The sequence below is a fragment of the Parasteatoda tepidariorum genome, chromosome 3 (genome assembly GCF_043381705.1).
Source record: "Parasteatoda tepidariorum isolate YZ-2023 chromosome 3, CAS_Ptep_4.0, whole genome shotgun sequence".
In the NCBI taxonomy this organism is placed as follows: Eukaryota; Metazoa; Arthropoda; class Arachnida; order Araneae; family Theridiidae; genus Parasteatoda; species Parasteatoda tepidariorum.
In genome coordinates, this window is record NC_092206.1 from 76,458,013 (window position 1) to 76,479,921 (window position 21,909).

Here is a 21,909-nt window from a genome sequence, read left to right on the forward strand (position 1 = left end):
TTTTTTTAATCTGTTTTGGAAAATAAGAAACATAAAAGTGAAATAAGATTTAAGGCTTATTAAAAATTCAAAGGCTGTAATGAAAAAAATGGTCATTAACTTTCACGGTACACAAAATTTAAAAAAAAAGGCGTGCCTTATCTTGGCGAGAATTTGATGCCCCAAATGACACAAAGGGAAATGTAGCGGATTTATAGCGTTGCTATGATGATACATAAACATTTATCCTCTTAGTATAAGAAGACGTGAGGATATTGGATTGATGTAATATTTTAAATTTTTTAATTCAACTTCACATATTCGATTGAAATACCGGTTATTACTGTTTCATAATTTACACGCTGAATAATATTTGTAATATCGGAATTTTAATTTAGAGTTGCATAAATTGTAGGAAATTTCTATATATCGTGAAATTTTTCGCAAATTAACCCCATTTTCACCAAATTATTAAAAACTATCTAAAATGTGTGAAACCTTTTTGTCATATTAAGCAATATTTATTTTATATTTTGACAAATAGTTTTTTAAAATTATTTTCTAATTTTTTTCCTAAAGTTTTTAATTTGGGACATATATTATATTATAAAATTTTAATTAAAATTAGAGGTTTAATATTTTGTTTTAAAAATTGTGGAAAATAATAATGAATCAATAAAAAATGGGTAAGACTTACTTGCAGAATTGATCGAGATAGAATAAAGCTGAAAATTGAGGAATCATAAAATGATGTCCTCGAACGAAATATTAACAGCTAAATAGTTTCATACATGATTTCAACTTCAAATAATTGTTGTCCACTAGTAATGATAAATGGAAAGTCACATTACCGGGACAGACAAGTTCTGATGTGATATTTTGTTTTATTTCAATGTTATACGGAAATAATATTCGTGGGACTTATAAGTCCTGTCGGTACACAAAGGGTGAACCAGTTTTTAATATTTTTACCTTAATCAATATTTTTGCGATAATTATCGTTATAGCTTCGTAAGTACTAACTCACGACACTATCGTATTTGATTATCGTTGCTGATAATGATAACGATACTATCGTAGTCGATAATTATCGTATATTTAATATATTTTGTTAGGCATGAAAAAAAAACTAAAGTAGTTTTTTTGGTACCTTTTCGTTTAAAACTAAAGTGTTTTTAAAAAATGTCTCTCGACATGTTTTTACTTAAAACATTAGCAACAATTTAGGCTTTTAAATGAGAAAAAACTGATTTAAAAACTACAATTTTGTCTCACACGTGATAGTTTTATTTAATAATATTATCTAGTTTTATTTTCAATATTCTGTTTCATCTTTTTGCGTAGAATATTCTGTATTCTACAGATAGCAGACCTGAAAATTTATGTATGTCAAGACGCAAAACTGAAAAAACTGGTTAAAAAAATTTAAACGGTTAGCGCATATTTTACTCTTCCTAAATTGTTTTATTAAATCTTACTTTCAGTCCTAACTGTAAGCCTGGTGCTCAACGAAAATCCCGTCCGAAATTTTTCGCCATTTTTGAGTTTTATACACGGAGGAAAAAAAAAAGAGTTCTGATAAAATTACCGTTCTGTATAGTAAAGATATTTCTGGCAATAAAAAAAGCAGGGAAAAAAAACATGATGATTCTAGTTAGAAAAACCAAAATATACGGTATACTAAAACCGCTCATTTGAAAATCCTTTCATTTTATATGGTAACGGCTTACCGGAAATTCTGCTTTTTAAAATTATAGTTCTTATTTCCAAACATTTAGCAACAAATAAAAAACTTGAGAAGTAAATTTAACCGAATAAATTGTTTTTATACCAGGCTCTAAGGTATCATGATAAAATTAGCTAATTTTAAGACCTTAATCAAATTTTAGCACTGGTTATAAAACAATTATTTTATTATTAATTTTAAAAGTTACCTGTACTTATTTGGTGTTTCCATAAAGCCAGAAACTCAGTAAATTTTACTATATTCTGATAGTTTTGTTTAACCATACTTTTTTTATTGTACTGAACTATTAATATTTCTATTTATTATTTAATTTTATTTATTTATTTATTTAATTAGTTTATTTTTTAAAAACAGTCTATATAAAAACTATTTTGATCGTCGTTGTTACTACTGATTTTCGGATTTTAAGTTAGCTACAAATTTAACGAGCTACCTACTGTTTTATTCCAATTTAATTAAAAACTCGCCGCCTAATAAAAATTTCATTACCAAATCTGAAGGTACATCATTAAAAAAGAAGATTCAAAGTAATCAACTGTTAAGTATTTTTAGTACTAATAAATTTTTTTATGCACAGTTAATTCATGGCAGTTACGGAGTTTGAGTACCTTCGAAATAGAATGTTACTGACATTTTAAGTACTACTGTACAATAAAACTTGAGACTTTCGTTAGCTGTGATTTTATTAAGTAAGAAGCATAGATGAAAACTTTCTACATTTGATTTTCAATAAAGTTGAAAATAACGGTTTTTAGAACTATAATTTTGGAAACTAGACTTTTTGTTAAGTCATTATTATATGAACGAAAAAATTACTAAATGAATGGTTTAAATGCCGTATATTTTGTTTTTTAATACCAGAATTTTATTTATTTTTTCTCCAGCAATGCCATTACAATACAGTACGGTAATTTTACCAGAATTTTTTTCTTCTTCTGAGCAGTCGATACAAAGATACAAAGTCGATCTGATACAAAGTCAATCTGATACAAAGTCGATCTGATACAAAGTCGATCTGATACAAAGTCTGCGGTTTATTTGATGTCATTGTTGTTATTCGAAAACCATTATTTTTCAGCATCTTTCTTTGAAAAAATCTATAAAAAAATTCTTACATAAGACAAAGTTTATACAAAATGAACATAATATACAGAAACTTGGCTGAGTCAGTTTTTATCAACTAGATTCTTATGAGTTATTTCCAATATTTCTATAATTTATTTGTATTCTCAATATTTCATTTCGTAGAAAATGATAGAATTTTTTTTTTAAATGTTATCATTTTTTTATATCTTAGGATTCGTAAAATCTTTAAAAAATGAGCTTTATTTTTTCCTCAATATTTTCTCAGCTTTATTAATTTGTTACTGGCAGTATAACTTGTTAAAAGGTCAGATGTATTTCTATTACATATAACTATACACTTTAAAAATTTCGGGTCAAATTATGGTAAAAAGTACCGTCACTTTCTATCGTAAAATCCATTGTTAAAGGATCATGCTACGGAACAAAAAATTTGATTGCCGTAATTTTTACTGTAAAAATCACTGAATCACTTTAATTAAGTAAATATCACTGTAAAAATTACGGTATAATATTTTACGGTAAAAATGGATTTCATGTTAAATGGATTTTACGGATAATGCACACAAAGTGCCGTTACTTTATGCTGTGATTTAATCCGGAATTTTTTATAGTGCATCAATCTTTGAATTTGAATATTTTACTTTAATTACCGCTGATTTTAAATTATTTAGTTTTAAGGAAACAAGTTTTAAATGCACGAAAACAAAATAAGCAGGTGATTCCACTTACTAATTTAGTGACGTAGCACCGATCCACATTGATCCATGAATTTTTTAAAATTTTTTTTTTTGCAACCGATGTTGAACAGCCGAACCAATTTTATGGGTTTACGACTAATATTGAACGCTGTAGTCTTGTAATTTTGAACCCAATCCAGAGGACAAGGGAACTCCTGGATCGAGTATTGGGAGTTCGTGGAGGACTTCTTGATGGAGCTAACCTATATATATATATATATATATATATACACACACACAAACCTTTGATTGACAAATACTGTCGGGTTTCAATAAAGATCACGTGATATATGGATAGCCTTATGTTACTTATACTCCAGATTTATAAAATGTGTAAAGCTTGAGTAAAGACAAGTGTATTTTGATGAAGAATTATTATAAAGCCCAAATACATCAATAAAACTTGTTTGATTTGCTCTATGTAACACAAAACTCATAAATCTTGTGAGAGTCGTTAAGCATCACTTACTTGTCTGTAAATGGATCCATTGCTCTTAAGCATTCAATTTTACGACTATTTTGAGGAACATTCACCTTAATATAAAATATTTCGACCATGCCCTTCCATAAACATCATGAGAATCGTATGTATTTTTAGGAATCATTAGGGTTCTTCAAGTTCTATCTAGTTTAAAAAATTATTTTAGGTTACCCGGTTAATTTAATTTAACTGTTTTAGACAGTTCTTTTTTTCCCTCAATGATGAAGCATTACAACTCTCTTATTTTGCTCAAAGATGATGTATTACAGATTTCAATGAAATAGACCGTATTGTAAAACTTTTTAGGCTATAAATTGTGAAACAAATATATATATATATATTTTTTTTTTGTTCAACGATGAAGCATTACAGCTCTCTTTTTTTTGCTCAAAGATGACACATTACAGATTTCAATTAAATAGACCGTATTGTAAGACTATAAAAGTAAGCCTATAAATTGTAAAATAAATATATTGTAAGTTGCAAAAATTTTTAAAAGCCGTATTTTCATTCTTTTATAATAAAAGAATCTGAAAGTGTTCTTTATCTTACTTAAAAATTATATTTTTTTTTAATAAAATCTGCCATATTACAACATTTTCTAAGTGATAATTTGTTCTTAGGCAATAGATTTCACGTTGTACAAATTTTGGAATGTCGTATTTTCATTCTTTCGTTACAAAAAATATGAATGCGTTTTTCCCCCTTTATTTTAAGTATAATTTTTTTCTGAATTAAATAAGGCATATAAGGACACATTTATCTCTTACACCTCTTAAATTTAAAATTTTGTAACTGGGCTCAATAAAACACACTCCAAATGAAATAGATGAAAGAAAAATATTAATTAATTATTTAATATGAAAACTGTGCTCAAATTAACCTCCGTATGGGGATAAACATGGAGACTCCGTAACATGGGAGAAGAAGAATATCTTTTCCGTATGATGAAGATCCTTAAAATCAACTATTTAAAAAAAAAATTGATACATTGGTATTTTTCCGCACTTAAAATGCCATAATCATAAATAAAAAATATTACAAATGTAAAATAAATTACTAACCAAATTTATTCACCATATAATTTTTTTCTAAAAGTGATTGTAACCTAAAAATGCCAATCAAAAAGAATTTTGATAGACTGGTATGAAATTTCCGCCTGATTTGCAAACAAAGAGTTTCTCGCCGACAGCCAAAACAGCTCTTATTATATTTCCCACATTGGGGCATAAACTTTTCACTTCGCATAAAAGATCTGGAAATTTAAATTGGTTTCGTAGGTTTATGTTATATTTTTTTTCTATCTTTTTCTCCCACATTTAAAACTAACCTTATTTTATACCGACAAAAAGTTTTTATTTTATATTTATATATAATGCTGTTTTGATTTACAGTTCTCAAGTCGGTAATTTTGTGGACTGCAAAATATTTCTCACTTTATTTATTTTTATAATAGTTTTTATGCATCATTATCTATGTATTTTATTTACATATTTTTTATGATATAATATATATTTATTGCGCATATCAATCATTTTTTATTTATTGCATTTTTTTATTAATAAATATATGGTTAAAAGTGTGAATCCTGATCTTATGCATATTAGGAAACTAAATTCTGAATAAGAAAGAAAAAATAGGCCCTTTATGGGTCCTGAAATATCGTATATTTTTTGGAAACTAGATTTAAGATTTAAAATAAAATTAAATAAATTGAGTTCAGAACAAACCAACAGGAGACGAATTTTGTAATAAGATACTTTTGAAGAGCACGGATATTTATTTTAATGCTTAATTTACATGCGTAGGGTGAAACAGGCATCGTTTAGAAAGGAGTCAGTAATTAAAATAATTTAATGACAGCTAGATTTATTTGTCAAAATCGGAAGTCGTCATGGAGAAATCTTCAGAGGAAGGCATTGGCTCACATTGGGCTGTCTGGCCAACTACAATGATGATGATGATATTTATTTGTTTCTTTAATTAATCTATACAAATACTTTAACCCACAACAACATTTAAACAGAACTATCTATAAAATATGCAATTATAAAATTGTATTGATCTTTGCGTTTTTCAAAGTCGTATTCTTTCAAATTATCAAGGCGTGCAGGTTGTCGGGCTACCGAAGCGGGGGTGCCATCCCCTCTGCAGAGGATCAAAATTGCAATGGCGTGTCTTCGGATCATCCTCAGGGATGTTTCCCAGACCGTAGTCAATAGCCCATAGTGCACCTCTAGTGCGACGTAAATGAAGTACAACAACAACAAATTATCAATAGTCTGTAATCTGTCAAAAATAGTAAGAGTTTTTTTTTTTTATTTATAATTTTTTTTTGTTGAAAAATAAGAAAAGTTACAATTAAAAAAAAAGAAGCATAATGTGCGAAAAATGTATTTATTTTATTTCACGAGAAATAGCATTTCATTTCCACCACAACATGCTCGAAAAAGCATTTATTATATTTACTACTAAGAAAGAGGCGGTAAGAAGTCAAAGGCAAAATTGCAAAGTAAACAAATCATTGTTGTAACAAAACTTGGTGTGCTTTTAAAATTCTTTTGAAACTTCATTCTCTTTAAAAGAAAATAGATGACTCAAAAAGTGATAACGTAAGACGTTTACCAACCTTTTTAAAAAAAGGAACATCTTTTTAAAATGAAGAATAACCATTTTATCTTTCAAAATTGTTGTGTTTAAGCATTCTCTCTGTTTGTTCTTTTGTACCCTATGTGAACTTGTTTCATCGCTTTTAAAAGCAGTTAGTAGCAGAGGTTAATTGGTTGCTTTCTGGAAAAGAAATAACCATAAAAATGTTTATCCCTTCAGAAATGCTTTTTTTAGAATAGGCTTGTTGTACTTCAAAATTTATGGGATTACTAGTATCTTAGCAATAAAGATTCGGTTTAAATCGAGGACAAAATGATATTGTGAAAAGATTTTTAAAAATTCCTGATTTCATTTTGCTACAGAACTGCTTCATTAAAGCACTATAATCAGCTTTTTATCCTTCTACTGTTGTTTTTCCTTCTATATTTTTTTCCGCGTCGACAAATAGATTTTTTTTCTCCCAGAAACATTTGTAAGCATATTAATAGAAATAATATGTTAAAAAAGAAACACAGGATTCTATGAAACTAAATTAATAAATTTTTTCTCTATACTCAACTTTTCATGGACTGAAATGTAATTAATACATACTTTTAGTCTTATATTCTACTCATATAAATAATTTTTTATTACTTTCTACATCTACAACATCTTTATGCTTGAAAATATTAAAAATTAAAATATAACGGGATGCAATGAAACACAAAAAATTTTGCCAGAAAAATTCGATTTGGTCCATTTATAGACTCTTTTAACATTCTATTGTACATGGGCTCTGAATTGTATGGAACCTCGCAAAGTGCACATTGGATCAAAAATCTAAAAATACACCAGTGAAATATGTTTTCAAAAGATGCAATCAATTATAACAAATTCAACCAAATGTTCATGGGCGATGCCGTAATTGTAAAAATGAAGATGGCGTAAATTGTTTTAAAAATAAAGCTCTCTCTCAAGAAATGCATGTCAGATCGCAAAAATAAGAATAAACTTATTCGAAATTTTGAAAAACTAATTTAATATCACTCCCTTCTTCACCTCCTGGTGCTTGGAAGACTCCCGGAGGAAGTTAGTTTTAGATAAACTATTTTTTCAACCCAAAGGAACATATGAGGGGTCTGTTTAGAAAAAATTTGGGTCTGCTAACGGACCCTTCACAAAATATCTGCTCATAAAAACGGACCCTTCACAATACAATTTGTCTTTTAATCGGACCCTTCACAAATTTGTTTATCTTCGTTATTGTTTTGTTAATCGAATAAACCCTTTCCGGGGGGGGAGAAAGACTGTTCGAAACAAACTAAGTTTCCCTAAGTTTAAATTCCAAATGTAGTATTCTAAGAAAATATTTTTACTTTTATAAACATCGTGTGCGCATTCTTGTTAATATTAAATCATTTTTTTTTGTAAATAAATAATGAATCAATTTATATTTATTCATAAAATTAATCAATAGAATATTATGTAAATAAAAATTAATTTCTGGCAATTTTTTAAATAAAATAGTACAAATTTAAGAATTGCTTAAGTTAACTTAATGCGTGAGATATTAAAAGTGATACATTACTGAGTTATGCTATTTAAAATACGTCAATTGAAATTACTAAAAATGTGAGTGATTTTGTTTCCATTGTTCGTCCGAAATGAATATTCTGTCTTGAGCAGTATAGGCTAAATACCAAATATTTGTATGTTGCATCTCTAATTTAGTAGCAGCAATTATTGAGCAAAATCTTGTATCCATTTACAATTTAAAAACTTCTTGAAAAGGTTTTCAGCAATTTTTGCAATAACTGGACCTTTCACAAAATGTCTGGACTGACCCCTGCATATATATATTAATGTGAACAAATTCTAACGTGCTAAATCTCGTTTTGCTTTCTACGAATTTAAAAATTAAAAAATCCAGTTTGTATGAAAAGTTGAAAGTAAATAAAAACATCTAATTTAAAAAGCGTTATTCGTATTCTTTTTCTCTTTTTTTTTCTCTTTTTCTTCACCAGTTCACTTGATTATTAGTTGCACGTGCATTTTTTTTTTTTCATTTTAAAATATTATTTGAGCTCTCTTAAAATTACAGCTTTTTTACCAATTAAATATTTCCTTTCCATCTAATAATATGAAATTACGATTTTGTGATAACAGGTCGCCGTAGTGAGCAGTTGAGAAAACTTTCTAATTTACTTTAAAAAAGTTCTTATTATTTTGTTTGTATGTTTTTTTTTAATGTTTTCAATGTCAGTTTAATGCCTTAAAACCTTTCCCTTTCTTTGAAAATCTCTTTCCAGACACTTTTTTTTTTACTTAGAAAAAAAATTAACGTAATTTTAATGCTCATATTGAAATTTCGAGATCGGTGTTTTTGATTTTTATTTAGATTGTTGTGTGAGGAGGAAAAAAATAAACGCCTTTTAGGTATCGGTCATTGCTTTAGTAGTATGAACCGGTTTTATTAATAAAGTCAGTTCTATTTCGGCAAATAGTAAATTGGCTTAAATAATTATTATAATGAAGTAAATAATGAGATTTTATCAATATTATAGAGTTTGTAATTTGGGGGTGCAAAAAATAAAATAGAAAAGATTCACAAAAGTAAATAAAACCATTTTTATCAAAGAAATGAGAAAAAAAACGTGTGTGTGTATATATATATATATATATATACATATATATATAATTGTTGTTTGANTTATATATAGATATAAAATTTATTCGCTCGATATTTTCTCTTCTTTTAAGTATTTATTTTAAAATTCAACCGTGGTATAGGGCAAAGTTAACGGTTGCCCCATATTTAAATATAACAAATGGCGATAAAATTTTTTTTGACAATCTCCACCTGATTGTCACTTTTCTCGCCGAATGCACATTTTATTATTTTTTAAGCATGGAGTTATTTTGAATATTTTATGATGTTCTTAAATTTTTTTTCACTCTTGTTTCTTAAAATTTTTCTTCGCTTTAAAGATGAACCCTATAATGTTTACCGTATTTTGAGAAATGCATTCAAATATATATGGCATCATTATTATCAGCAGTTTTTTTAAAAAAATTCGTTTAAAATTGCTCAAAAAGTGCTCACTATAAAATACTTCAACTGACCACTGGCTAGTAGCAGAATTTCCTAATTTTTCTCTTGATATTTCGATTATTTTTCTCGCGATATTCTGGCTGCGAGGTTTTTTTCCCAAACCACTCAATTATTTTATCCCTAGCATTTCAAAAGTGATTAATATTTCAAAATTAAGAAGTTCGCGAACATCATAATATTTTATAGATATAATTATCTTTATATCGTTCGATTTCGATTTTTTTATAACTAAAAGTGAAATTCAGCAATAGAAAATATTCACTTCATTTATATGTACAAATATTCTTTAACTTTTTCTAAATATACAGTTTTCCATCACTATGAAATGTTGCATTTGTACCTCCTTGGCTAGCAATGCGTTAGCGGTGCTTAAATTTTTAAAAACCTTATTCCTAAAGATTTGTGGTATTAAAAAATACATTTAGAAATGAGTTGCTATTATTTTAAAAGTCAAACAATGTGGAAAACGGGTTTTCTCAGTTTCACATTTTTCAAAAGGGGAATGGGTTATAATTTCAAATCTTTTTAATTAATTCAGAATACTAAGAATAGTACATGGACGAAAAAAATGAATGGAAATGAGCTCCGTAACCGATGCGGGTTAATTCAGAAAGGCTGCTTAACATTGCACGCACAACATGCGGGCAAATACAAACAAAGGGTTAAGTATATCCATAGAGTTGTTATAAATATAAAGTTGAAATAAAAATTCACTCTTATTTATACACATTGCTTTCTTTAGATTCTACTGATTATATATTTTATCCACAAAGACGTTTAAAACCATAGAGAACGTGGCAAAATGAGATGCAATTTGAAATATAAGTAAATAATGTGTTCTCTGTAAGAATTATAATTAAATTGGTTTTCATATCTTTAGAATAATCTCCATTAGAATTTTCCGAAATTTTTGAATTCTTTGGAAGCTTTTAATACTTGTGTTTTTAAAAAAAGATAAGAATAAACTCTTTTTTTGCTTTAGCTATAGTTAAATGCAAATGCTTTTGTATAAACAAATAAAATATAATCGCATCATTAAAATTTTATATATTATTGTAAACATAAATAGTTTATAAATACTTGTTTTATAGGCGTTAAGACTCAAAATAAGATAAAAAAAAAATTAATAAGTAAGACTTAAAAGGCGTTAAGACTCAAAAAATTGATATTAACTATTCTTTTATTATTATGACAAATACGATGTGCTATATCTCCTATATCATAAAGAGCTGTGATAGTGTACTTTTTCCCACAGCTCTATAACAGGCGTTTATTATTAAAAACTCCAAATTCGGTACTATTCTGAACTGTGCTTTGAACCGCCCTGAATGAAGAAATGTTTTCCCGAGGATGCTAATTAATAATTATACAAATAAGGCTGTTTTTAAAAGGCACTGTTATCACATTAATTTATGTATTTTCGCAAATAATATGCTATTTTCATAACTTCTCTGAATTTGCAGCAATTACTCATTTAGGTCAAGTTTAGATGTTTAGCCAGCACTCCCTATGTTTATTCTGAAAATAGTGCAAAACGTTAATATGATGAAAAGCCAGTTTTGTGAAAATCAAATGCGTTTGTATTCTGATTTACTAATATTTAAAAACTTACTCCAATACTATATTATCTGGGCTCAAAACAATTAGCAAAAACAGAGAATAAGGCAGCGATTTTGATAATTTCCATCCAGGTAGAAAAATGTCGCCAAATTGGCGATTATAAAAAAAGTTTAATAACTTTTAAAATATTGAAGTTATTTGTCCGTTTTAAAGCCCTGATATGATATATACAGTTTAAAATTATCGCTTTACTTCAAGTGGAAGGTACTTAAAAGCTGTGGCCTTTTTATTTCCGTTGGTGACAGAGTTTCAAAAAACCAAGTTGAACAAAATCGCACTAAATTTATTCCCGAAAAACAGGGGTGCGAAATTGGAATTTACGCTTTTTTGGTGTATCATAGAAAACAGGTTACGTTGTTATTGTTCCTAACCCAGTTTTGCACTAAGTGCCTCACTTGGTTCAGTCGGCTGCAATTTAATATATCGCTTGCTTGGGTCTAAATTTACTTCAAATAAATATTTTCCGGAAAATCATATAATTTTCTCCAACTTACTCCTAAATAGGTATTTTAAAAAGAAAATCGCATTTGATTTAGTTCAAAAAAATTGGCAATTTTATTTAGGTTTTTATTACAGCTAGAATATAGTGGAATAAATAAATTGATTTAAATTATTGTTTTAAAATTTATTTTTTAATGGAAAATTAGTTTTCTGCGATTGCTCCAAATTGTACGAAAGCACCAAAACACCAATCACACGCTTCACTGGGGAATAAAAAAAAAGCCAAGGCTCTAAAAAAAAAAGCTTATTAAGAAATAACGGCATACTAAATCGGCTCATTAAGAGTAAAGGCTATTAGCTTATTATTGTGTTTAATTTTAGCTTGTTTTAACTACTTCTGAAAAAAAAGAACTAATTAAAACAAATACTACATGTCTTAAAATAACGCAATTTCAATGAATACATCATAAAACTTATTAATGCAATATCTAAAGAAACATAAAATCCCAGCCTCTATCTCTCTACTGCTTATCAATATCTTTAAATTGATAGAGATGATATGCCATCTCTTATTTAACTATGTAACAATAAATACAACCGTTCAATGCTGATTTTGGATAAATACTGATATGATCACCATCATTTGTTTCCTTTTGTCCTGATAAGTGTATTATAAAAGTGGACCATCAGATTAAAGCTTTGTTTAAAAATAGATCATAGCTACTGCCAGTCCAAATCTCCGTTTTACTCTTTTTATATGCAATAACGGTTCTTTTTGCCGTTGTTCCAAAGAAAAAGTACTTCTTTTAAACAATGAAAAAAAATTTATAATTAGGTGTGTTGTTGGTGATGGTATTAGAAAAAGCGCCATTCACCACTTGTAAAACACAAACATGAGTTTAGGAAAAAGAGATTGGAACAATTAGAGGTTGTTTGAAGCTTGATTGAAAGTATGCCGATCCAACTACACCTTTTTTTAATAGCAGCAGGTTATTTTTATTAAGTGATGATATACCTGGCTATTCTTATTTAGTTGAAATGAGCTCTATCATTGTTCATTTTCTCTTGTAACCTTGTTTCTTGGCGGTTTTTTCAGTTATGGTTTTTGTTTGGTGGTTTGCATGAGATAATTTTTGTTGATTGTTTGAGTTGAAGTTCTCTTATGATGGCATTTATAGTTTGATGGTTTAATAACCTTCGGCATTGATTTCTAGATTCTTTGCGAATATTCAGTGAGTGTGGTTTGCTTTTTGAATAAGAACTTAATTTTGTACACATGGGTTTTTCAAAATTGGCAGTACTTTGAGTAATGTCTGGGTATGTATGATGTGATATCTAATATTTACATTACTTTTTAAAATTATTTTCGTATGTTTAAAATTTTAATATTTATTTATTATTCCGGTTGTAGAACTTAGTTCGATATGGTGCACTGGTTTATTTTGGCAAAACCAAATATTTAAAAAGGGAAAAAAAATTATTTTAAAGCTAAAGAAAAAATAGTTTCCTTTATCTTGTCTTTCATCTTCATAATTTAAGTTCTTCTCTTATTTAAGTTTCATTTAATTAATTTTGAATACTTCCTTTTAACAGTGCAATTATTTAACATATAAGGCATTATTAGACATTCTTTCTTTTTAAAGCTTCCAAGCCTACCAAGTGCAACTTTTTGAATGCAAATATTTAATTGATAGCTCTGCTGATAAATTTTGGATTTTCTCCGTTGTGTTGCAGATTACTACACAGGTTCTACTATTGGGTTGATTTATCTAAAATTTCAAAGGTATATCTTGCGCACTTTTGTCTATTAAGTGATGGTATTCCTGGCTATTCTATTTAGTAGAAATGAGCTGTGTCACTGCTCAAATTGTGTGTTGTGTCACTGCTCAAGTTTTGTGTTCTGTCACTGTGTGAGCTGCGTCCCTGCTCATTTTTTTCATGCGGATTTGTTTCTTGCTGGCTTAATTTCTACTTTCGGTTTTTGCTTGGTAGTCAGCATGAGATAAATTTTGTTTGGATTGAAGTTGTTCTACGATGAATCAACTGATTCTTCGATTATGTTTTTATTGTAAAAGTGTTTCTTAGAAATATCTTACCATCATGAACCCATTATGTTTCTATTTAATTAATATTTAAATTGTATAAAATACAAATGTAGCTCAGGTTTAATTCTTAAAAATACAGATACAATTCTTTTTAATTTTGTGTTTTTAGGAAAATAAACTCTAATTAAAGTTTTTATATTCAAATATGAATTGTTCTTTGTAATTGGTCTTAATTTGTTAAAACGTCTGGTTCTATGAAAAAAGTGTGTTCGAATAAATGTCGAAATATATCATTATTTTTTGAACTTGAAATATGAACCTTAATTTCATAATCTATGTATTTATTTCTTTTATGTGGCACAAAAAAAACGCAGGTATTTCTCTATCTAAATTGGCAACACTATAGTTATAATTAATTTTGTTAGGTTTTCTTACGTAATAATTTAAGTAGTGTTAAATAATTTGTTATTCGTTAAATGTTTATTTAGATCCCTTTTGTTAAGTATTCTGTAGTAATAGTTAAGTAGTGTTGAATACGTTACCAATTATTGGTGATGGAGCTTGCCTTCTTCAAGCAATAGCACAAATATTATACCATATTCAAGTTTTGACTCGAGAGGTTCGTGAGGAAGTAGTACAACACGTATTGGAGCATCGGGATGAGTTTTCTATCTTATCTCGCGTCTGAAATGGAAACACGTTTAATATTTCTGCTGTCTACTATGCTGAAATTTCTCGAACTCATACTTATGATGGTTTCTGTGGTTTAGTGGCTGCCGAACAGATTTTAAATTAATATTAAAATTCAATGCATAGAGAACTTTGATAACATATAGGACGTGTCTTGAACAGGTGCATAGCGTTTTTAAAACGTGCTTAAATGTGCTTATTTTCGATTTTCGTTTTTTAAAAGCCCTTAAAGGTGCTTTTTCTATTGGGTGTTTTTAAAAAGTGCTTAATTTTCCCTTTTCTAAAATGAGATTTTTCCTTTACCATGTTGATTTTTGCTGCGAATTATGCAAAAAGACGCAGTTCACATTGTTCTATTCAACGTTTTCACAATTAATTCATCCCCAATCTATTTCGGCGTATTGTCAGTTAGTAGCATGAAAACGTCATTCATTTTACATGACTCAAAATTTCATGATTATCGACATTTGTCAAAAACAATGCCAAAAGGATTTTTTTTTTGACACAACGGTTTAATTCCGATAAAACCGTCAATTGTGAAAAACTTTCCAACCCTGCCTAACTATGATATTTTTTTAAAGTGCTTAAAATATTTTTTAAGTGCTTGAAAAGTCCTTAAAAGGTGTTTATTTTTTGTTGAATAATTTGGCTACGCACTCTGCTCAAAGTAGTTAAAATTAATATCAAATTAAATCGGACAACAGTTATATTATTACTATTATTCAAAATGCATTTTTACACTTATATATAATAAAAAGTGCATTCAATATAAAAAGTGCATTCATACACTTTTTATATCAATCACTTTTCATAACTTTATTTAACAATCCATCTTAAACTCTTATTTATATTATTACTAAAATATTAAGCTAAATAAATTTTTTAATCAGCCATTTTTCAAGTCATTAGCCAATAATTCTTGAATTCGGATTCGCGTTATTATTTTAACAATTCTATCCAAATTAATATTTTTAAATTTATTGATTATTAACTAATGGATTTTCCAATCATTGATTAATAATTTCTCCTGAATTCGGAGTATATATTATTCATATTATAATATTATTATTATTTTAAAAATCTATCCAAATTAGTTTTTATATCAATCATATTATTCTTGAATATTCTTGATAATATTCTTGAATTCGAATTATTTAAATAAATCTTTATATCAACCATTTTTCAAAACATAAGTCTTGATTAGATTCGTATTATTATTTAAACTAACATAGGTAAATAAATTTTAAAAATCAATTATTAATTAATATTTTTTTTAACAATTCGGATTTATAATTCCAGAATCTAAAAAATCTTCAGCGAATAAACTAAGCAGATACAGCTTTTTTTTATCATTCTTATTTCATCATATAACGTTCACAAAAAATACTCCTTTTAATAGAATTTGCATTTCGAAATATTACATTGATATTGTACAATACATTTGTCTTAAGCTTTTACTACAAGGCTGGTGTAATAATTCTTCTAATCTCTAATTTTCTTTGAATTCTTTGAAATGTCAAGAGATAGCTTTGTATACGAAACAGCGATTGGTCAAGAGAAACACGCGTCATTGTTTTCTTATTTATTCATCGTTGCAGCAGAAGAAAGATTTATGTAAAAGAAAAAGTTTTCTTTTAAAAAATAAGACAAATTGTTCTTGGAATATCCTTTTCCAATTCCAAGGTTTACTGGAACACGGTTTTTTGTGCGAAGCGCTCGTGACGCAATAATATGCTTTGGCGTTGGGATATGTGTAAATTATCCTTTATAACTTGTTCTTTACGTAAAGAAAAAACTGCTTGGCCAGGTGCAAGGTCGCCAAATTTGTGACATGCGGGTCAAGGTTAGAAGATTTTTCTCGGTTCCGCCGATGAAAACCGTAAAGTGAACGCTTACAATATTTTGTAGATTGAATAATTTTAAAATTTTTCTTTCAATTTATTCTGTAACATTTACCGACTTTCTTTTTCCTCGTGCTATTCAAGTTTATTTTCGATCCAGAAATTCTTGTTTTCCAGAATAATTAAAGTAGTCGTTAAACAATAGTTAAGGTTATAGCAAAATTCTGCATTTTGGTTCATTAGCACTATTTCGCCGCGCATTTTCGCCAAATCAGAAAATGAATTAATGATTCAAATTTAAATATTATCTCATTTTTTGCATTAAGTTATATTTCTATTTTGTCAATTTTTAATAATCAATTACAAAATTAAAATTAATATAAAGGCTACCAAACTGACTCTAAGGACATTGTTGACCAAAATGGTCGACGGGATAATCCGAAAGTACCATATAATTTTATTTTTCCTGCTTACAACATGACTATCAGGTTTTATGCATTTGCATAAATTGTTTATGCGTCGTAGTGGTCAAAATTATTGTAAATTGAATTTATTAAATAAAAAAGTGTAACATATAGAATGATCGACGGAATAATCCGAAAGTACCGTAAAATTTTATTTTTCCTGCTTACAACATGACTATAAGGTTTCATGTATTTGCCTAAATTGTTTATGCGTCGTAGTGGTCAAAATCATTGTAAATTGAACCTATTAAATTAAAAACTAAAACATAAAACGTTCGTCTATTACACCTATCAGTCGGTTCCATAAAATTAATTTTGTTTTTGTGCTGCAAATTTCGACCAATAACAAAGTTTTTTTTTCTTCTTCCTATTTTTAAAAAAATAATAATAATCATAATAGCCACGATAGTTTCTTCTTATGACGGATCGAGTTTTTTTTCTTATGATTATATTTTATTACGTGGAATTAAGTTTCTCCTTACAAAGGATTAAGGAAAATATTAGCCTATTGGTAAACGGCTATTATTAATGATTGCCATCTATTATTTTTAACAATGACCTAAGTATGTGAGTGCCATTGCCCGGAATACCCTACACACATATTTTTTCAAGGTTAAGTGCTACTGATCGGAATATATAATTTTTTCCCTCTGTGTTTTAGTATGTTAAAAGCCTTGTTTAAGTATTTCAAAATATATATTTCTAAATTAAATCTTAACATTCTGAGAGACGACATTCAAAGTTGTCTGAATTTTAAAATTTTAACACCTTAATATTTAATTTAGTAGCCAATTTATTTTTCGATTGTTAGTTTATTAAATGGAAAGATTGTATTTTGTAATTTAAATTTTATTAGTGTTTACATTTTAATAAGCGTGTTTAAATTGCAATGGGTCGATCAATCAAAAACATAGTAAACAATTGTAGAGATTAATGGAAAAAAGTTCTATGTTATATATTATAGAGAATTTAGGGACATGAGTCTTAGATAAATAGGTGTTTTTTGAAACAGTTTTTTTTTTCATTAAAAATCGTTTTATTTAATGGCCTGGTAAAAAAAAAGAAAACTAAAGTCTATACATTCAGCTTACCATAACCTACTAATAAAGTTAAAGTTTCCAAGTTTTTTCAATGTATCACTTAGTTAGTACCTTCTGCCATTTTGCTCTTCAACTAGAATGGTAGGTTTTTATGATAGCATTTTTATTTATTTGTTACTAATTCTGATATATTTAGAAATAAGAGAAAACTGTCAAATTATAAGCTAAGCATATTAGTATCAAGCTTAGTATATAAGTATTAGTATCAAGCTTTCAAAATTTCAAATTTTTTTAAAAATATTGCTCAACAGTGCCTTCTGCCACTATACATTCGCGATACGGTGTTTCGCTCAATAACTTAATAAAATGTAAAAATCATATTTAAAAAAAAAACCGCCAAAATTATCTCAATTTACGTGAAATTACAAATAGTTAATGTTATGGTGATTATAAAAATAATATTTTAAAATGGTAGTTTTCTTTTATAAAAGCATTTTTTTATTTGTTACTAATTCTGGTATTTATAAACCTAACTTGAGATAAATCTGTCAAATTATAGGCTTAGTATTAGTATTTATCAAGTTTTTCAAAATTTTAAGTTTTATCAGATTATCGCTTAACAGTACCTTCTGCCACTTTACTCTACAATCGTCTTACCATATTTCGTTAAAGTATTTATTAAAGAACCAAAATCGAAATTCATACTTTCAAAAACCTGGTCAAATGATTTTAGTTTAAGGTAGATTTTAAATAATGATTGTTATGGTAATCATGAAAAAATATTTTGGAATGGTAGGTTTTTTTTATGATGGCATTGTTTTTATTTGTTATTAATTCTAATATATTTAATAACTCTACTAAAAGGAAATTGTCAAATGGTAGGTTTAGTGTAAGTTTAATTCGAAGTAATTTTTTGTATTTTCTACGAAATGATTATACTTTTGCATTATACATTTGCATATGAGTTAAGCTAAATTATCCACTTTTTAAACTATCTCATTTTAAACACGAGTTGCAATGAAACAAAAATTATAAATCTAAATGTGTTCTATCATTTTTTTTTTTGTGTGTGTGTAATACGCATTCGACTAACTTAAACGCATCGTTATACTCGCTCACCCTTGAATTTGGCCAATGGCTTAAGCGTGCGGTAAATGACCCTTTCCTTTGTAATGACCATGTCCATGTTTTAAAACAACTGTCAATCCAAATAAGGCATGTCTATGAAAGAACCATAAATAGGTCAATATCGGAGTTTTCGTATTCTATCGAAAATAAACTGCATTTCAGTATTATTTTGTAAATGATTCATTGCGGTTAATCATTCAACACATTCTTATTTTGATTGTGACGCTAATTTAAATAAATTTGTTTTTAAATTTAGTTTCATATTCTGGTAGTGCGTCATTTAAAACTATTATTAAAACTATGATACACAGTCCAAACTGATGAATAATAATTTTTGTCCTGAGAAATGTTTTCGTTACTCGTTTAATGTGCTAATTGTGATCCAATACATTTAAAGCAATAATTGTAATTTTAATGTACAATATATATTTTTAAATATATCGCTTATTATGTTCTTGTATTGTTTCGGTTTATTTCTTTCATTATCAGCTTGCCTTAATAGTTATTGAAAGTAATAGCTATTTAATAATAGCTTGCCATAATAGTAGAACCATAATGTTTCCAAATTTGCTGCAGACTTAATTGAGGGTAAATTTTACCAGTGATTCTTCCTGACTTTGAAAATTACAGGTCCTTAAAATCCAGGACGGGGTTGCGAATTTCTTGATCCCTTTTTATTAAAAGTGGGTCCCTCTTTAAAATATGGATTTTTCGTCTCTTCCTCCATCTATGTACTCCATTATTTATTATCTGTATCTATTATTTATTTATTATCTGTATCTATTATATTTATTTATTAGATATTTATTAGCATCCATCTATTATTTATTAGCTGTAGAAAATTTTAAACCGTAATATTGCTTGTTGAGCCATAATATCGTATAAATAGGTCACAAATTTATTAACAATTTTATTATACTTCTGTTATTAATTAACTGTACGAATTAACTGTACAACTTAATTATGCTTGTATTTTATTCATTAACTGTAGAAAATTTTGGAGCATTTTAAATTTAATATTGTATAAATGTGTTGCAACCTTATTACGAGGCTTAATTAAAACACTTAATCATACTTCTTTTTTATGGTTTTTGAATGGAAATATTGTTCAATTAAGGTTGAGGCAAATTTGCATCGTATTGTGATTCAAAACTAGACTGATTTTTCGTCAAATATAAGGAAGAGCAACTATTTTTTTTTTTTTTTTGAATTAAGTTACCATATTTTTATTCAGTATTTATGAAAGTGCTATTTTTCAAAAATATATTGAATTTGTTTTCTTCTAAATATAACATGGTGCGTAGCGTTTTTAAAAAGTGCTTATTTTCGATTTCCGTTTTTAAAAGCCTTTAAAGTTGCTTTTATCATTGGGTGTTTTTAAAAAGCTCTTAAAAAGCTTAAATTTTCGATTTCCGTTTTTTAAAAGCCTTTAAAGGTGCTTTTTTCATTGGGTGTTTTTAAAAATTGTTTAATTTTCTCTTTTCCAAAATGAGATTTTTTTTCTTTAACAAATCGATTTCGAAATTTTCGACATGGTAAAGCGTGCATTTTTACTATGCAAAAGCGTGCTTTTACATTGTTCTATCCAACATTTTCACAATTCATTCAACAACAATCCATTTGGTCGTGCCGTCGATCCATAGCGTATGAAAGCGCCTATCATTTTACATCTTAGATGAAATGCTTGCGAGTCTGCATGTGCGTCTACCCAGCTCAGGGTTCCGGTAAGATTTTTGCAATCTCATGTGCAGCTCTGCTGCATTTTGCAACTCTCAATTTCAGGCTTCATTTTCCACCCTCTGATATCGAACCGAAAATCTCTCGATCATTTTTTTAATGGCTAATATGATCAAGAAAAGAGTTCTCTATCAGAAACTAGTTATTTTATCATGATCATGTAAAGTCTTTGAAAATTATTTTGCATTTTGTTAATGTACAAAGTGCTTAAAAATATTTTTGAGTGCTTGAAAAGTACTTAAAAGGTGCTTATTTTTTGTTGAAAGGTATGGCTACGCACCCTTTTTTAGGTTTCAACAATCAAAATTAAAAATTAATTAGACTGGCATGAAGAAACAATTCCATTAAAAATTCTAAGTCAGTAGCTTTAAGTGTCATCAAGCGATAGACATCGGGATGTGGAGCTCCCTTGTGAATCAGAAAAAATCCCTATCCTTTGGAAATTCTAATTCATGTAAACAAACTGTGGGATAGCCAAGAGAATCTCCACTATTTACTGATGTTATTTCCTTGAAACAAACTCTTGATAAACAGTTTTACTATTATATAAAAAAATTAAGTTGTAAGTAGGAAATATCTGAATGTATTGAAACATTTTAATTAAAAATTTAACATTATGTATAAGTATATTATTATAAAAATTTAAAAGTGGCATATCATCGATCAAATTCTAATTAAATAAAAATAATAGCAGTAAAGCTCTGATATATTGAAACACTTCCAAACCTATCTAATTAGTTAAAAATAAAATGAGAAGAATTCACAAAGTAATTTAAGAAATAAAACTTTTGCATGAACGAAATTAATCATTGGCGAAATTCAGACACACCCAAATCTAAAAAAGGACAAGGACTTCTCATCCACTACTTATAGAATTCTTTTATTTTTTAGAACCTTAGGTAGATATTAGATAGGAATTTCTTTTTATGTTTCGACTTAGTCAATTTTTAAACAAGCTTGCTTCGTAGTGAGGACTTCTTTTCACTCATTAACGCAAAAGTGTAAGCATATATATATAATATAAGTGGTGATCTCATAAAGTAAAGTAGCTTTTTTTTCTTTTCTTAAATTAAAAAAAAAAATCCTTTTGCAATGCACCAGCCAAATTTGAAAAATTTCCAATATTTTACAATCAGAAAAATGTGGTGGCTCACGGGAAAGAGCGCTAGGTG

General features: G+C 27.8%; 1 protein-coding gene across 3 annotated transcripts in view; it reads left to right on the plus strand.

Moving 5' to 3' along the window:
- Positions 1–21,909, plus strand: part of LOC107439600 (uncharacterized) — a 91,532-nt gene that overhangs the window by 46,814 nt on the left and 22,809 nt on the right. The window contains exon 1 of one of the 3 annotated variants that reach the window (XM_043048633.2): positions 12,957–13,109. The exons of the other annotated variants lie outside the window; for them this stretch is intronic. The gene's annotated coding sequence lies outside the window, so the exon portion shown is untranslated. Of the gene's footprint in view, positions 1–12,956; positions 13,110–21,909 lie in introns of those variants that run through there. 3 annotated transcript variants of the gene reach the window in all.